This window comes from Macadamia integrifolia, unplaced genomic scaffold, assembly GCF_013358625.1.
Source record: "Macadamia integrifolia cultivar HAES 741 unplaced genomic scaffold, SCU_Mint_v3 scaffold1144, whole genome shotgun sequence".
Classification (NCBI taxonomy): domain Eukaryota; kingdom Viridiplantae; phylum Streptophyta; class Magnoliopsida; order Proteales; family Proteaceae; genus Macadamia; species Macadamia integrifolia.
This window is the reverse complement of record NW_024868100.1, coordinates 63,846-82,346: the sequence shown is the minus strand read 5'-3', so window position 1 is coordinate 82,346 and position 18,501 is coordinate 63,846.

The following is an 18,501-nucleotide window of genomic DNA, read 5'->3' as shown; positions in this document are numbered from 1 at the left end:
CATGCATGCATATATATATATATATATATTCAGTCTCTGTAACTGAATTCAGTTCAATTCCCTCACATGCATTCCAAGGTTCCCAATCCTGGGTGGCTACATGCTTGAAAAATGGAACGATCTTTAATTTAGGGATGAATTCCTTACCATCCTGAGCATGTACAGCAATAAGAAGAGCACTTGCAGCAAGAATTCAACTTAGACAACAACTACTACGCTCCTCAGTTTGCTTGCTTCAAGTTTGGACAACAACATGCAGCAGTAGTATGAGCAGGAAGACAACAACATTAGTTGTACAGCAGCACCATTAAGTTGGTCAACCAAAATTGTTGCTGCTGGTCTGTGACTCAAGAAGACCCTGTGATAGCCTGAGGAGGAGGAATTCTGGGCAGATTTGTTTTCTTTCTCCCATAACTTCCCTCTAAAGTATGAACCCAACCATCACATTATAATAAGGGAAATACTATGGAAAACCAAAATGCAATATGCACCATTAAGTTCCCAAATTGGGGTTATGCACATCTGAAACTGGCAGAAAGAAAAGGAACACCAAACCATGCCCATATAGCTAGGACTCAAAGAATGAGTAGTAGCAGAGACAGAACAAACCAAGCTGCAAGTTAACAAATTATAAAACATGCAAGTCAACAAAGAAAGCAAAACCAAATCTAATCAATCAACTAATCAGCCATTAAAACTTGCAAGTTAACAAATCATAATGTAAGACAACCAGTGCATTCACTTTTCAAAGTCTTGGTGGATTCGAACCACCATAACCTGTGCACTAGCCCAGATGCTCTACCAATTTGAGCTAAAGAGTTCTTACCTACGAAAAAAGATTGTTAATACATTATAGGCTAAAAATCAATAAAAAAAAACTTAGAATCCTGGACTACAACCACATAAGCACAAAAATAAAGATCCAATGAAACTGTGTGTTTTAATAGCACAAAAAAAGCCATCACATTAACTGAACTTAACAGTAAAAAAAGAAGTCCTCATTAGCTGAATCTAAATATAATCTTCATCCAATGATTGATGAGCTGCAGATGCTTGAGATGATATATGGGAAATAGAATCCTGCAAGTGACATTGAATATTAGGGTAATCCATATTAAATAAGAAAAATAAAAAATGCAATAAACAACATAACAAACTAAACCTACTCACCACAAGTGACATGTAACTAGGATATGTGTTATCCATCAGTTATGTAGGAGTTGGTGCAGTAGTTGGTGCAGGAGTTGGTTGTTGTTCTTGTAATCGTTGACTGTTACTTGGTCCTCCACTTTTTTGTTTTTTGTTTTCCTTGTTTTTCAACCCAACTCTTTAACCGTCTACTACCTCTTTTATTTTTCTCTTTATGTTTCAAACGAAATCCATCGTATATGTCATTTGAGAAATCAAGAAATATTGGCATATCAGGGGCGATCAACTGGGTTTCTAATATTACCAAGCTTCAACCTTAATTCATTCGTAGTATCCTTCACCAGCTCGTGTCCCTCAACTGTATTTGAAGCTTCTGATGCTATTTGAATAAGTTCATGACAAATATGCCTACACCGTTGCGTACAGTCCAAGTAGACATCTTGTTCAACTTCTTTCCCCCTACTGTCATTGACCACCATATTTGTTGCTCCCCGTGTCCATCTCTTCAAAATATAGTATTCAGGAATACGCTTTATATCTAACACATCCAAAACTTTCAAACAATGACAACACAGAATACCATCAGTCTCGAATTTCATGCAAGAGCATGCTACAATTCCTTGAAGTGGGTTACAACATACTTTATACTCACAGTTTGCTTCATAAATCCCAACCCAAAAATAAATGTAGGGATTTCCATCAGTTCGACTTATAATGGTGCAAACAGTCATCCAATTGTATTCCTCTTGAAATAACTGAAAAATAACAGGAGTGTAGAGTTCCCCAACTTGTTTCTGTACAATAGAAATTGAATTTGCAAGTCATGGCATCTTGTTTTGTGCATCAAATTCTGCTTTTACTTCATTACCACGCTTCTGGTTAAGAACTCTCTCAAAGTGTTTAAAAAATTGCACAACATCCAAAGTTGACTTCAAATAGTCCTTCAAGTCACTGTTGAGACTCTCACTGAGCTGTGTACTTCGAATGCCTATTGTCAATGTGTTTTTCATATAGCACTTCGCCCATTGACTTTTAAGCCCATATATGCACTGCAATCATTCATTATCCTTAACATCATACTCATTCAGCAAATTATACCATGCTGTCTCGAATTCATCTTCCACATCGTATTTGTATATGCATTTCTTTAAATTTGTAAGAAAATGAGAGCCATCTTTCATCATATGACCCAAATGCGTAATGCCATTCTGCATTAAATGCCAAGTACACAATCCGTGCCATGTCTAAGGCCATATTTCTTTTAATGCTCTAGCCATAGCTTTGTCTTGGTCCGTGAAGATAGTTATAGGCTTCTTTCCACCATGTGCTTCAGTAAATACCTCAAACAACCATTTGAAAGATTCCACTGTCTCATCATATAAAAGTGCAGCCTCGAATACAGTGCACCCTCTATGATGATTGAATCCAGCAAACAACCCAAATGGCCTACACTCTTTGTTGGTGCGAAATGTAGTGTCAAAACTGACTACATCTCCAAATTGTGTATAGTTAATGATCATCTTTGGATCCGCCCAAAATATGTTAGTTATTTGTTCTTCACTATCCAGCTGAAATGAGTATGTGAAAGATGGGTTGTTCCTAGTTTGGGTAACAAAGTACTTCATCAAATTACCTGCTTCACCATATGTTAAGGCATGTTGTCTTTTAGTGCGGAGATAGTTCCTAACATCTTGAGTCATACAACCTAGGTTTTCAATCCCACCAGCATGCCTACCCATCAACTCAACTGTGGATCTAGGTCTGATTCCTGAGTCATCTGCCAAATCAATTTCATACCTATGTATGTCTAACATATTCCTTTGTGAACGCATCATATGAACTATTGATGTAGTATGAAGCTCATGATTATGTTCTCTCACAAAGTCACGACACTTGTATTTTCCCTCATCAACCAAATATATGTTCATTTGTGCCTGACAATTTGTTCTTGTCTCAGCTCGGGGTTTAACAATATTGATGTCTTGCTTGTCACTCAACCGACAACCACCTTTTGAACAGACAAATCCCCTAGATGTTATAGTCGTGTTGTCTTTCTTGCTCTTATTCACAAAGTGTCTCCTGACACTAAACCCCATTACTCGTCCATAACTGTTGTAATAATCGTATGCATCCTGTTCTGAATTGAATAACATCCCAAACTCAGGTTCACTCACATCATTCATGCAAACATTCTCTATACTAGACAAAACAAATAAAAAACAATAAGGTAACAGTAGTTCAACAGAATTTAACAAAGTAAGAGCAAGAGTGGAATTAAAAAAAAAATTAAAATAGTATATATCAAATAAAGAAGAAAAATATTATGAGCAAGAGTGCAAACAAATACAAATATAAGACAGCAAGCAAATACAAATATGAAATTGAAATTTTATTAAAAAGAAACTCTAATGATGTGAATGCAAACATTCTCCATGAATAAAAGAAGGCTCTTTGCAGAGAATGTACATGAATGCAAACATTCTCCATGTTAATTACTTAAAAAAAAATTCAATTTCAGAGATAGCGAGTCGAGCGAGGAACAGAGAGACAACAAGCAAATAAAAGAGAAAGAGAAGGCTCTTTGCAGAGACATTAACATTAACATGCAAGAAAAAAAATAAAAAAAGAGAGAGAAGGCCCTTTGCAGAGACATTAACATTAACATGCAAGAAAAAAAATAAAAAAAAAGAGAGGGAAGGCTTTGAGTATTTCATACCTTTGTAAAGTATGCTTCGTAACACAGGGAGAGAGCGAGTCGAGCGAGAAACAGAGAGAGAGAGAGAGAGAGAGAGAGAGAGAGAGAGAGAGAGGAGTCGAGCGAGGAAGAGTCGACAGAGAGGAAGAGTCGAGCAAGAGGAAGAGAGTCGCGAGTGAGAGGGAGAGAGTCACGAGCGAGAGGGAGAATCGATAGAGATGGTTAGGGCAGCAATGAGAGGGATAGTCAAAAGAGGAGAGAGGGAGAGAGTCGAAAGAGGAGAGAGGGAAAAACTTAAACCTTTTATTTCAAATTGATGAACCAAACCGGTTTCATCTGATACTGTTTGGTTCAAATGACTCCACTGATTTAAGGTTTTATTAGTGGTACTAGATCTGGACCGTTGCATTGGTGTCAACCACGTGTCACCTCCTGAAGGTGGTATTTCACGGAATTGCACCAGATCCGAATTGCAGACGATTTTTGTCGGGTCCTTTGTGTCTTCATGTTGCTGTTGTTGTTGTTGTTGTTGTTTTTTTAAACTTAACTTAACTTAACTTAACAAATACAACATGAAATTCCAAACAGTACAACTTTAAGAAGTCACCCCACGGTTGGTAAAAAAATCAGCGACTGAGTTGCCCTCATGGAGTGTATGAGTGAATCGTGCAACAAGAGCCCAGCAGTTGTCAATGATGAATTGAATTCACCAATCTAGAAAGTCCTCTTGAGTATGTTGATAATGGTAAGATTGTCTCCTTCAATCTGAACAGTGACGAATCCTACGACCAACGCCAATTTTGAAGCATGATATACAGCAAGGGCTTAATTTTGACTATTGGATATGAAGGTGAAAGCCATCGAACCACAGTCGGTCTCATAACCTGCTGAGGGATTCTAGAGAGGAAGGAGGTCGTCAGGGTAGAGGAGGTTAGAAACTCCCTGAAGATGTACCAAAATTCCTGAATGCTTGATCCAAAAAAGCTATCCAAATATTCCATAAAATATTGAGAATGAGGGACAATCGGGCGTGTTCCTCTTTAGATTTTCTATGCTTCTGAAGGAGAACAGCCAAAAAAGCTGGGAACTCAGGCCAGACTAGTGGGTCTAGTAAACCAGTAGCTTACCAAATTTGAGTAGAGAAAGGACATTCGAAGAGAATGTGATTAGCAGACAATCCAATGTGGGAGCACCAATAGCAGGAGTTTGGAATGGTAAAACCTCTATGCAAGAGTAGTTCGGGTGTAGGTAATTTCCCCAGTAATAGTTTCCAAGTAAAATAATGAATTTTGGAATTGTATGTGTGCCATAGAGCTTGAGCCAGATAGGATCAGGGTTACTACATAGGGGCCCCAAAGCAATCCGATAAGCATATGAGACGGAGAAAGTGCCAGTTGTAGTGCCTAACCAAATGATACAATCGCTAATGGTGTGTTGAAAGAGGGGAATGGACAAGATTCGCAAGGCTATATCTGGTGGCCACCAATGAAAAATAACTTGATGTTTCCAACTACTAGTGGTGGAACAAATCAATTGAGAAACCGAAGTTGGGGCTTGGTACGAGAGAGGGTAAGGTACTTGCAGTGACGGAGCATGGGGTATCCAATAATCGAGCCAAGTATGAATATCCTGGCCATCACCAACTTGAAAGAAGATACCTTGTTTGAGTAGATCACAGGCGTTGATAAGTGATTTCCATCCCCAGGAGGCATGGGTAGGGAAAGTCACCTTTAGAAGGAGGTATGTGGGAAATAGCGGGCTTTCATTAAACGACCCTATAGAGATTGAGAAGGATGAAGAAGTTGCCAACCTTTTTTTTCCAATAAATCCGTATTCATATGGGAAGACAGCTTTCAATTTAAACCTCCACTGCGATTAGGTTTTCAAATAGCAGCCCAGCTAATAGTCGAGGTGAGTAGCTTCTCTCCATTTGACCAAAAGAACTCTCTGTTATGTGCATCCAGACTATTATGAATGGAAGATGGTAGACAAAAACACGACATATCATGAGTGGGTAGGGTTGCTAATGTGCTTAATGCATCAAGGTTTTTATTTCGACCATTCAACTCTCATGGTCTAAAAATTTCCTAAAAATTACATTCTTTGTTAAAGAATACAATAAAATCAAGGGAAATTTACATCCACCACCCTTTTCGTTTGCCTTTGTTACATCATCCCCCCTCGAGTTTCATTTATTACATTTAAACCCACAAATCTAACACCGTGAGACTGGTTTGTGGTTTGATCAGTTAACTTGAACCATATTTTATTTAATACCCAAAATACCCTTCTAACACCTTCTTCAACCTACCAACTTCCTCTTGTGAAAGTTTCTGTCTGCTCCAGCGAGGAAAGGTCACTGGAATCTTTTCCTTCTCTGGCGAGGAAAGGATTGCGGTATGGTGTTTTATATACAGGAAAGCATATGTGGTGATGCCCTAATCTACCTGCAATGATGCCCTAATCTTCCTCTCCAAGCTTGAGCTTATGGAGGATGGTAGTTTTTCTAGCGGCTTCAAGACCAACCATAAGGATCCTTATTTCCTTCTTTGCAAACAGACGACTGAAGAGCCTTGAGAATTGGAACTCCATTACTTCAAAGAAGCTAAGAAACACTAATGAACCAAATTTGAATGCTAGTCAACAACTGCATCATCCAAATTTTCCCTCTCTACAAATAACAAAATAGATGGGGCAAGATTAGAGATAATCATCAATAAAACTTGATAACTATGAAATCGTCCTATTCCTGGTCAATTTCCTGTAACTTACAGGAAGTTCATAGGCTGAAAGGAACTGATCTAAGTAATTTATTGATAAATAGACACTCAAAGGTCCAAAGTTGTAATAGGCATGAACCTGTTTAAAACTAAAATGATGACATTAGTAATCAATGAATAGGACAGTCGAACTAGGTCCTAAAACAGTAACACATTCAACAACAACAATCAAATCAACAATCAGAAAACAAGATTCCTCAAAACCCAATTAGAAAAAATTAATTACTACCCATATAAATATTTTTTGATATAGGAAAATAATGATGGGTTGCTAAGAATGAAAGGCGATTAGAAGGGATCCCAAACTCAATTTCAGAAAGGAAGAATGAAGGGATCCCAAACACAACAACTTAAACTCAAAAATGGCTTCATCACCTGCAAAAATAATAATACGAAAACAAATGAAGCTTTAAGACCGATTTCATGATGAGACTTTCTCCCTTATGGTGAGAATTGCCTCAATTCACCTTATTCTAGCTATTGTCGCAAAACTGAATTTGAAAATCCTCCAGATGGATGTTAAAATTACATTTCTCAATAAAAAAACTAGATGAGGAGATCTTTATGGATCAACTAGTGGTTTTTGAGGTCAAAGGACAAGAACGCAAAGTCTGTTGTACTTTAGACTTCATCATGCCATTACCTCTATTGGTTTTGAAATGATTGAAGAGGACCAATATGTATATGAAATGGTTCAAAGGAAGTTTCCTTATTATATCCTTATATGTTGATGACATTCTTTTAGTTGGGAATGAAATAGAGATGATTGTCGCCATTAAAGAGTGGTTGTCCTCTACTTCTGAGATGAATGATATGGGTGAAGCCAACTTTGTGTTAGGCATTAAGATCATTAGGAATCATTCTAGGAATTTTCTTAGTTTGTCTCAAAGGACTTACATAAAGAAGATCCTTAAACGATTCCATATGGATAAGTCTAAATCCTTCGACACTCCCATGGACAAGAAGTGTGTTTTGAGCCTTGACTAATGCTTAAGACTGATGAGGAGAAGAATCAAATGTTGAAATTATCCTATGTAGCAGTGATAGGCAATCTGATGTATATGATGATGTGCGCACATCCAGATATATACTTCACAATTGGCATGGTTAGTCATTACCAGAGTAATCCAGGACCAAGTCATTGACAGACAATGAAAAAAATCTTTCGATACATTCGTGGGACCACTGATCTCACCCTCACCTACAGTGGTTTAGATTTGAGATTGAGAGGCTATAGTGATGCCGACTGGGTTAGTAGTAGAGACAAGCACAATCTACTTCGGGATATGCATTTATCCTAGGAGGTGAGGTTATATCTTGGAGTAACAAGAAGCAGACCTGCATTGCCCTATCTACAATAGAATTGCGTTCTTGACGGCCGTTTAGGAGGCCGTTTGGCTGAGGAGGTTCCTACAGTGCCTTGGAATTAGCGTTCATATAGGAGATACGATGCTTGTACACTGTGATAGTACAACAACTTTGGTATTCGCTAAGGACCCCAAGTTTCATGGGAAAGCCAAGCACATAGACATCAAATATCATAACATCCAAGATATGGTTGCGTAAGGGGAAGTTGTCTTGAAGTATATCTTCACGAGTAGCATGATGGCTGATCCATTATCTAAGTCTATTGCTCAGGGCATTTTCCTTACTCATGTTAGAAATCTGAGACTTAGACGTAGATGATTTGTATTTTGAGTTTTGACATTTTCTTTAGACATTATTATTACCACTTTTTGATTTATATACAAGGCATATAATTATTTAGGGTGATTTACGTGTGTACACATTTTATTTTGTAAATATGTCGTCAGACTTGAATTGACCCAATCACACAGGTGATTAACCTTGACACTTGGAAACAACAAGTAGGATGAACTAAATTCACCTTGGTACTTAAATATTGCGAGCGATATGAACAAACAACTTTTTAGCTAAGTGGCACCTTAGTTGGAGCTAAGATGAGACCTTTCTATGGTTGAACATAGAATTCTCATGTCCCAGTGTAGCCTACTGAACCCATATAGGCACCCCATGGGGGGTGACTAGGCTAATTGACCCAGGTTAGGCACTTGAAAGTGTGACTAAACCCAAACTCGTATGGTCTTATTTTTATTTTTTGAGTGACATGCCCACCTTAGTGGAAGTTGCACCATAGCATACATTTCAAATTGTATGTACTTTGTTATGACCGCTTGTGAGAGTGACTGAATGGGTCCCTTCTTTATCACAATGTGAGCCACTTGGATCAAACAAAGTTGATCCTATGGATACCCTTTACCTGAGACCATGTCATGAAGAGAATACCCAATGACATGCCAGATTAAGTCTCTGGGGACTCTGTAATAGGCTTGTTCTAGGTTAATAAAGAACATATGGAGGTCCTTGTTGTAGGTACTTAGGTACTAGAATTCTCAATGAGTCTCCTTAGTAGGTAATTCGCCTCAGTCGTGGATCTACCTGGCATTAAACCGAGCTGACTCCTAGAGACATTAGTTTCTCTTCTCAAGTAGACTTCGATAACCTTCTCCTATAGTTTCATAGTATTGACTCATGAGTTTTATGCCTCTATAGTTATTGTAGCTCTATATATGACCCTTATTTTTGTATATTGGAACTACAATGATTCTCCTCCATTCATTGGCATCTTTCTAATGCTCATAATCTTGTTAAATAGCTTGGTTAGCCAAGATATCCCACATAGTCCCAAGCTCTTCCACACTTCAATTGGGACTTCATCCAGGCCTGGAGTCTTACCTACTTTCATATTTCTTTAGGCTTCTTTCAGCTCAGTCACTCCAATCCTTCTATCATATCTATGAAACGTTGTGTCTCACGGAGTAATACAATCTTCCGGCCCAATTCTACTCATGTTGTCTCCATTTAGTAAGTTGCATAAATATTCATCCCCTCTCTTCAAAATGTCATCATCCTTAACTCGCACTCTAACATCGTCACTTTGAATATACCGAACATGATCCAAATCTCTACTCTTCCTTTCTCGTATTTTAGCTATCCGATAGATAGTTTTTCCCCTTCCTTCGTGTTGTTATACAACTCATCATATCTCTTTACCCTTGCTTTCCCCACAGTCTTCCTTTGCTTCATTTTTGTCAGCCTCATACATCTTGTTATCCACTACCTCCTTAATGCTTTGTCAAGTCTTAAAACTCTCTATCCTAGTCTTAAACTCTTAATGGCTGTCCGGACCTCCTCATCCCACCACCAAGTCTCTCAAGGAGCCATCCGAGTGCCTCTTATCATTCCCTGGATACCCTTTAGCAACTCTCTTAATACAATCCATCATCTCAATCCATATCGTTTTGACGTGTCCCTCAAGATCCCAAATCCCATTCTTGACCACACCTGACACCCGTTGCACCTTCATATGGCACAGGCATATTGGCACTGAATACCTTACTGTACCCAGTCAGCCTGCTTACCCTAGGATCCTACTCTAGGAGAGTCCACAAACCCACATCTAATATGTTACACATATTCAAAAACAAAAGAATTCGTAGTGGATAAATCAAAGTCAAGGATAATACTCACCCAGTGCATCTAAGTGATATTGATAGTATATGTACAAAAATTTCAGAAATTTATTCACAGTGATCCATATAATACATTAATCCAAGTATCAAAATGTATGTACACAAAAAGAATTCCTTCCACCTGTCAAATCGTAAAAATCTGGTCTCTTCCTCCATCCTCATATATATACAAAAAGAATCACAATATCATATCTCAGCTAAACTGTCCACCATATACAAAATCATCGCACTCACAATCAGGTCTATGACTAAAATCATCAAAATTCTGGAGTACATGCCAACTGATCCAAAACCATAGCATCATGCTCAGTACCAATAGCCAGTAGGTGACTGCTCTCCTCATCTATAGATCAAAAGAAAATGGGGGGTGAGAACAAACACACGCATCCATATGCAATGCATACTCCACATATAAAGAATGATGTTCATGAATCCATTTAATTAACTACACAATTTTTCGTAGTCCATTACTAAGTCTCATCACCTATGGGTACAGTGCTACACAACAGATGTGGCATTACCTGACTTGTACGTTGGGCCTTCAGGAATACAAGCACATTGCAGGCAAGAGCCAGCCGGTCCCGATCAAAGCCTATGTCCCCCGGTTAACCCTAGATGGTAACCCCGTACAATAATTTTTACCAGGCATACAGTACGTTGTATCCTGTCCAAATCATAGTTTTTAAGGCACTGCTAAGGCGTCGCCTTACCAGCGCCTTGGCGTTGATGCGGTCTAGAGATGGTAAGGCAGTGCTCCGCCTTTCGTGAAGTGGCGCCTTATGGGTTTTTTTTTTTTACTTGATAAATATTCCAAATATAGATTTTTTATTGGTAGGTGTATGATTTTGTTAATACTTGAGATGTATGGGATCAGCTATACTCCACCAAAAATAACCAAAACAAACAAAACAAAAACACGATTCACAAATAGAGTTTGGATTTTGTCAAGGGTTTTAAGAAAGGGCTTTAAGAAGGAATCAAGGAACAAGGAAGAACCACTAATCTAGGCAACCATTTTGCTCCGACAGCGGTGAGTTTGCTCCGGCAGTGGTGAGCTTCATTCTTCTTTGACAAGAGTAGAAATATAGTGGATGACCTTAGGGCTTAGGCACTCATTTTGGCATCATAAAGTTAAGTATAATAAATACTTGTATTTTTTATGTCTTCTTTTCTTTGTATTTATAATTTTATTTCATAATTATGTATTTATATTATATGTTAATATGTTATGATGATTGATGATTGATGATTGATGAAGATGAACTTAGTTTATTCACTTTGTTAATTTGTTTTCTTGATAAATATCTTACATTGGTATGAATATGAACCTTTAATATTTATTTAACATATGAGTAATAGGATTCAATTAGGATTTGAGTCAAATAGACTGGTTTTATAAAAAAATTACACATGAACGCTTTAGTCAATAAGGCGACGCTTTATGCCCGCCTTATCGCTAAGGCGCTCCGAAAGACCCTTAAACGCCTTCGTCGTCTTACTGCCTTAAAAACTATGGTCCAAATCCACAACCAATATCACATATCTCATCACAAAGTGCACTGCTGATCAGGCAACTACATATATCGGGATTAGTCCGGACCTAACCCACTACGGACAAGGGGTGTAGCACTTGGGGTTGTGATACCTAGCCAGCATACTAAATGATGCACAATCAATTCATCCATACCACACATGCATATATGGGCACCTGCTTGTGACCCATCTCACTTGCCTTACCTTCCATATTTCCATCACCATCAATTTCATCATACCACAAATAAAAGTAGATGCAAATGCAAAAAATAAATGCATATGCACAATCACAACAAGTGATGCATGAACAACAGTAATAAACACACCAAAAGAAGATAGAGGGGCACCCACTCACCTGGAAAATATGTCTCAGTTCCCACTTTTCCAGGTGCAGAACTTGTCCCCTCACAATTAACTGGAACTCCTAAAATATATATATATATATATATATATGAACTTGAGTTAATTTACATCTCAATTTGAGTCACATTATATACCCCTATAAGCCCTACAAATCCCCTCTCAGACCCACACTTTGCTATCAAAGTCTGAGGGCAAAATGGTCTTTAGAAGCCTAACCAGCTAGAGAACTGGCCTGGCCCAATCGGCCGGCCGGATGTCTCCCAACGGTTGTGCCTTTTCTGTAGAATTTCAATTTTGCTTGCTCTCCCTGCAGGTTTCTCTACAATTCTGGTCATTATTCCACTGTATTAGTATCATCCCTTCATAACAGTGAAACAACACTTCAATCTTCATCACTTAATTAATCCAACACTAATCTATTTTAATTAGTTATAATCAATTACCGATTTCAGCAGAAAATTTTAGTTTCTTCCTCATATTAACATGATTTCATTCACAAGTATGAGACAAGATCAGATTTTCATAATGAGACTTAAATCTAAGGTCATGGATACATTTCTTCACCAATTCCACTTTGCATGTAAGAGATTGGACCTCAATTACTTTGCATATATCATTAGTCTTCAGAGAACAGATTTCAAAGAAAAATTTCACTTCTTCTCAAACTCTCATACTAGTTTCGAACTTTAAGTGAGAATCTACACACATTAACCCCAATCGGCCATGGTGTATGCATCCTTTACAAATTTATATCATTTCTCCTGATTAATTCATCAATACCAGAGAAATTAGACTCCATAAAGTCAGATTGTTGCTAGAATTTCCAGATTTCCCTCCATTCTACATATTTCTGCCAAATTGGTCTCAGCCCTTTTCATTTTCTGATTTTTTCTTCAATTACAGTAGGTGAGAACAGTTACCTATTTACTGATCTTTCCAGCAGCACTCTAAGCAGTCCAATCTCCTCCTTGATTTCCCTCTCCTCTTCTCTTCTCTTCTTTTCTTCTTCTTCTTCTTTCTTTTTTCTTCCTCTTGCTGTCCAAGTGAGTAATGAGTGAGAAGAGGGTCGGTGGTGGCTCTTATATAGCCCCACTAACCTCATATATATATATATATATTTATATATATTAAATATAATATAATATATTACATATACATATGTATATATATATACATATATACATAATTACATAATTGAGACTAATTATATTTTGAAATTAAATAATTTTATGATTTACTAATTAACTCACTTATTCATGTCAAACCCATGGGAATAAGTCCACATGTCCAATTTCCAAGAGTGGAACCCATTTTCAGCCAATTCTGGCCATTCTGTTCACATGCCTGGCCTGCTAAGAACTCTCTAGCCGGTTGAGCTAGACTTGCCCCCCTTTAGGTCTAATGTACTCCCTATCACTTCTAGTCCATTTTAAGGGTTAGTAAGCACCTGCTGGCCCTCTTTGCTTCTTGACTCTTCCAACACTGTTGGCAGGAGGCACAAGTATATGTTGGGTCATCCTTCCCTTCCTAACATTCTATTGCTACCAGCCAAGCTAGTGTTGGCTTCTCCAATATGCTACTCTTGCTGGTTCACAGTCAATGTAAAGAAGTGAGATTTAGGGTGTTACAACACCATCGATAACATAGTTGTCATGGCGTTGCCTACGCATCGCCAAGGCGGCGATTTAGCGCCTTACGAAAAAAGAAGTTCATGGCAGTGCTATGATTTATGTGACTCACATATGGTGGTCGCCATTGGCTGATAGGCGTCGTCATGACACCGCCATGGACGCTAGGTCACGCCTGATTCACTAGGCGGTCGATTTTTTGTAAAATGCAAGGTGATTTTGATAGGGCTATGTTTATTTTTGATGATTTGATGTTGCTTAATATTGGTTTTATATGTTATAGGGTATATATTATAGGCTTGTAGAATCCTAAATAACTTTAGAGAATAAGAAAAATAAAAAAGTAGCATACTAAATAACTTTAGAAAATAGAGATAATAAAAAATGACACATGGGCGATTTGACCGCCATGACAACGCCATAATGGGCGATTCATCGCCAAATCGATTAGCCACCCCTCGACCGCCTTGGATCGATTTGACGCCTTGACAACTATGATCGATAATGCCTTCAAGGAATCTCCACCACCTTACCATAGGGCCAATGAGTTTTCCTAACTTGCATTTCGGCAAGCTTAGGTATAAGTCCAAGACCAGCAATCGATGTTGGTCGGTTAGGATCTCCCCAGGCATAACCTTACAATCCTTACACAACAATCTTTCGGACCTTCTAGCAAGGAAAAAGTCTATTTGGCTGGTATGTTTCCCACTCTTATAGGTAATTAAATGTTCCTCTCTTTTCGAAAAAGGTGTTCACAATGGATAAATCATAAGTTGTCACAAATTCCAAAACTGTAACCAACATACCTTCCATATACATCTTCATAGCCTCTCCTCTCTTCCAAAATAATAAAATCAGCAACCTACTTTATTAAGACTGACTCTAGAGATAGAGATAAGTAGGGTTGCTATCATTAGACATATTCCGATTGAAGACAACCACCACCACCACCACCACTACCACCACCATAACCTTATCCCAGCTAAAGGGTGTCCGCTACATGGATCCAACATGATCATCGAAGTAAGAGAAATATAAGATACAAGAAGTGCAACAATGAAGCAGAAGATGATAAAAGAGGTATGTTTTAGCTGTAAAAATAGAACATCCTAGGAACATCCCCTACAAGGGGATGGCTGCGTGAGTCTTTGTCATCCACATAAGTCTATCTGTGGTCATACTAGACTCCAACCCAACCAATTTCAGATCATTCCTTACCACATTATCAATAGTCATTTTAGGTCTACCCCAACCTCTTCTAAAACCCTCAATATGAATCTGATGGCTTTTCTTGAATGGAGAATCTATAGGTCTCCATTGAACATGACCATACCACCTCAATCGACTCTCACGGAGCTTGTCTTGAATCGGAACGACCTCCCATTTTGTTTCTAATATAATCATTTTTTACTCTTTCCCTCCTGGTCTTGCCGCACATCTCACGTAACATCTTCATCTCCGCTACCCCTAGCTTATTCAAATTACTCTTCTTGACTGCCCAACCCCTACCCCTAGCTTATTCAAATCCCTCCTGGTATTGCTATCCTATTAAAATTTTCCCTAGAGTTTAACTGGCATATGTTTGTCACACAACACTCCCGATGCACTTCTCCACTTCATCCATCCCACTTTAATTATGTGGGATACATCATCCTCTATATCTCCTTATTTGCTAATGATTGACCCCAAGTATTTAAAATAGTCTCTTTGTGGTAGTTCTTGGTCTAGCCAGATTCACGACCTCATTAGTCTTAGCCTAACTACAGGGACACATCAAATATTCTGTCTTCCTTCTACTTATCATAAAACCTCTTGATAAGATAAAAGTAATAAATAAGTGAAATAGAAAACAACCCCCAAGACCCCAACCAATCCTGTGTTTCTACCTCCAACCCATATTTTAAGCACATTAAAATGGTAAAATATAATTAAAACCCCTTGGACCAAAAGCCATACCACAGAACTAACCCATAAGGCCATAACTTATTTTCACTAAAGTAAACCCACTTCTGAAATTTATCTGCATCAGCTACTTAACTTGGGAATCTCAGTTCAACACTCCTAGTTAAAGAGATATTAGTCTTTGGTATTAGAATGTTGTGCCCAAATGGATCAATGTTAGTCAACTAAAAGCAATTAAAAGTCAAATAATGAAACGCATACCAAGTAACTCGAGTCCTGCACTGGGATGAGATAGCTCAACCTGCTCCACAATGTGTCACAAAAGTAGGTTTACTTTAGCAGGTTTACCCTTCTAATTATAAACAGGAAACAGCTAAAATGTTAGAGACGAAACAAGCACTCACCTCAGTTTTTAATTTAACCAAAAAATTTTCTACTGTTCTTTCCCCTGAAAATTTTATACTACGTTCGGACGGCTGAAAACAAAAGGAAAGACATGCAACGTGAGCACAAAATCTTGACATGACCACGTATATGACCACTGGTATGTGTACACTCACCTCTTTTTTATGGCTGAACGAAAAGTAAAATTCAGTGTCTTCAAGCTTTCCAATTCTGGAAGAGGGATATCCAATACTTCATAATACAAGACATCTGAAGTCTGTCGAAAATAATTCCATTTGAATTGAGTCATTCAAAGGTGGTAAAAATGAAAGGACATGAAAACCCTATGAAAGAACTCAGTTTCTGGGTTGATGACCTACTTCAGTGATGTTGTAGACCAGCATGTCTGATAAATACTTCAGCCACTTGTACGGTATTGGTCTAAGATATAGCATCTCATTGGAACAACCATAGGATGTGAGCCTAATTTTGGATGGATCATCCAAATTAAGTTTGCAACAAACTGCAACGACAATATCTACATAATTGGTAGCCTTTGACCTATAAATTGCAAAAGAAGAAAAGGAAATGAATGAGAGAGAATTTTACAAGTTCTCTTACAGTTAAAAATAACAGGAAAAACAAAAGAATTATTCATTGATACTTACATCTTGATAAGAAATGCATTCTCCACTGGATTCTCTAGAGATCGGAAATTAACCGACTTTTAATCATCAAATTATGAAAAGTACTTCAATATTCAGAATGAATTAAAAAAAGATAACAGGTAATAAATAATTACATGGGAGGAAAAAACCAAGTCGTTAAAGAGTTACTCTTGACTATTCATGATATAAGTACCAAAAATTGCTCTTCACAACAAACTAACAGGAAAGCTCAGCCCATAATACTGTATCAGGTGAACTGATAAAACAATTTAAAGTAGGGCAAGTTTGCCACCTATAACATTCCTGGGGATCTCAAAGACCTTTGGCTCCAACTACTGCAGGGTCTGGGAGGGAAAATCTATGCAGCCTTACCTCTTGCTTTACAGAAGAGGCCGTTTTCAAGTTTTGAAGACCTTCACCATCCAATATAAAGTTAAAAGATCATGATACTCTCTAAAGACTAGCATATTTTCGAGCCACTTTCTTTTCCGATGAATAACAAGTTTTGCAGAAGTGAAAGGAAAGTTGCACGACCATAAAATACAAGGAAAAGGACAAAGGCTATCCATTCACAAGAAGAGATTACAATAATGGGACCTCTTCCAAGCATCATACAGTTTTCCGTTGTTGGCTTACTCATCCCCAAAGAGTGAAATAGACACACATGCTGGATTATATTATAGAAGAAGAAACAAAGCAGCGAGCAACAGTCCAGCTTTAGGACCAGCTTTAGGCTGATCGAGCCATCCCAAGCTGGCCCCAATTTTGGCCAAGTTCTGGCCTCTATAGTAGGGCCATCGAACCAGCTACTCTATAGTTATGTCTCCAGTTGGTTCCTTCTAGAAGCCATCCATGCTGCCATTCATCCAGCCAACAAAAGCATCCATAGTTTACTTTCTGCTCTCCTGGGAGCCTCCTTACTGCTGCCTTCTTGTCTCGTGTTTTGACGAGTCAAAGTACAAGTTGGAGTGTGGAGTTAGTGTTCTAGAAGGATTATTGTCCTATGTTATTTTCTTAGTGAACAAGTTAGTCTCCTATTGCTCAAGGCTATAAGTTCATATTTTGTGTTAGTTTCCATTTTGGGATTCTTTCTGAGTTGTAAGGCTGTACCCTATCCTATATAAGAGGATCTACTGTAACCAATTGAGAATTAATGAAAAAATGAAATTTACAACCATTATTGCTTTGATTCCTGAGAGAGGATATGTCAATAGATGAGACAGTTGCGGGTGAAAGACCCAGGACAGAGAAAGTTCATCCCACCCACATCTATCCCATCTCCATTCTTTGTTTCTCTTTGTTCCTGCTTAGTGAGAGAGTGATTTAGAGTTTTACAAGATTATTTGAAGACCTGAAGATCATCCACCAGATCAACTTGGAGGACAGCCAAAACAAGGATAGATTTCAGACCAAGGTTTTGAAGCCCCATCAATTAAGGACCACTACAACATCCTTCGATCCAACACCCAAGGCCATCTGAGGCCTGGTTTGCGAGCCGCAACTTTTCTCCCTTCTATTGAGGAAACCCTAATTTCTGCCTGGATCTTCTTGTTGTGTTGTTGTGTACTTCGAAGACCTTCTTTGGACCATATTTGGAGGACATCTTGGACTAATACTGATGCAGAATCGATGCTACTGAACCAGGTTGACCCTTCAAGCAATCTCAATCGAGATGAACCGGGTCCGATTAGATTTTTGGATTCATTAGGATCTTTAGGATTTTATTTTATTTGGAGATTATTTGCAATCTTTTAATTTGGGTAGTTAATACTCAATTAGGGAGTTACCAATTTAAGTTTTATTTTGTTTCTAATTTCATTAGTTAGAATTTAGGAAGCAAATTAG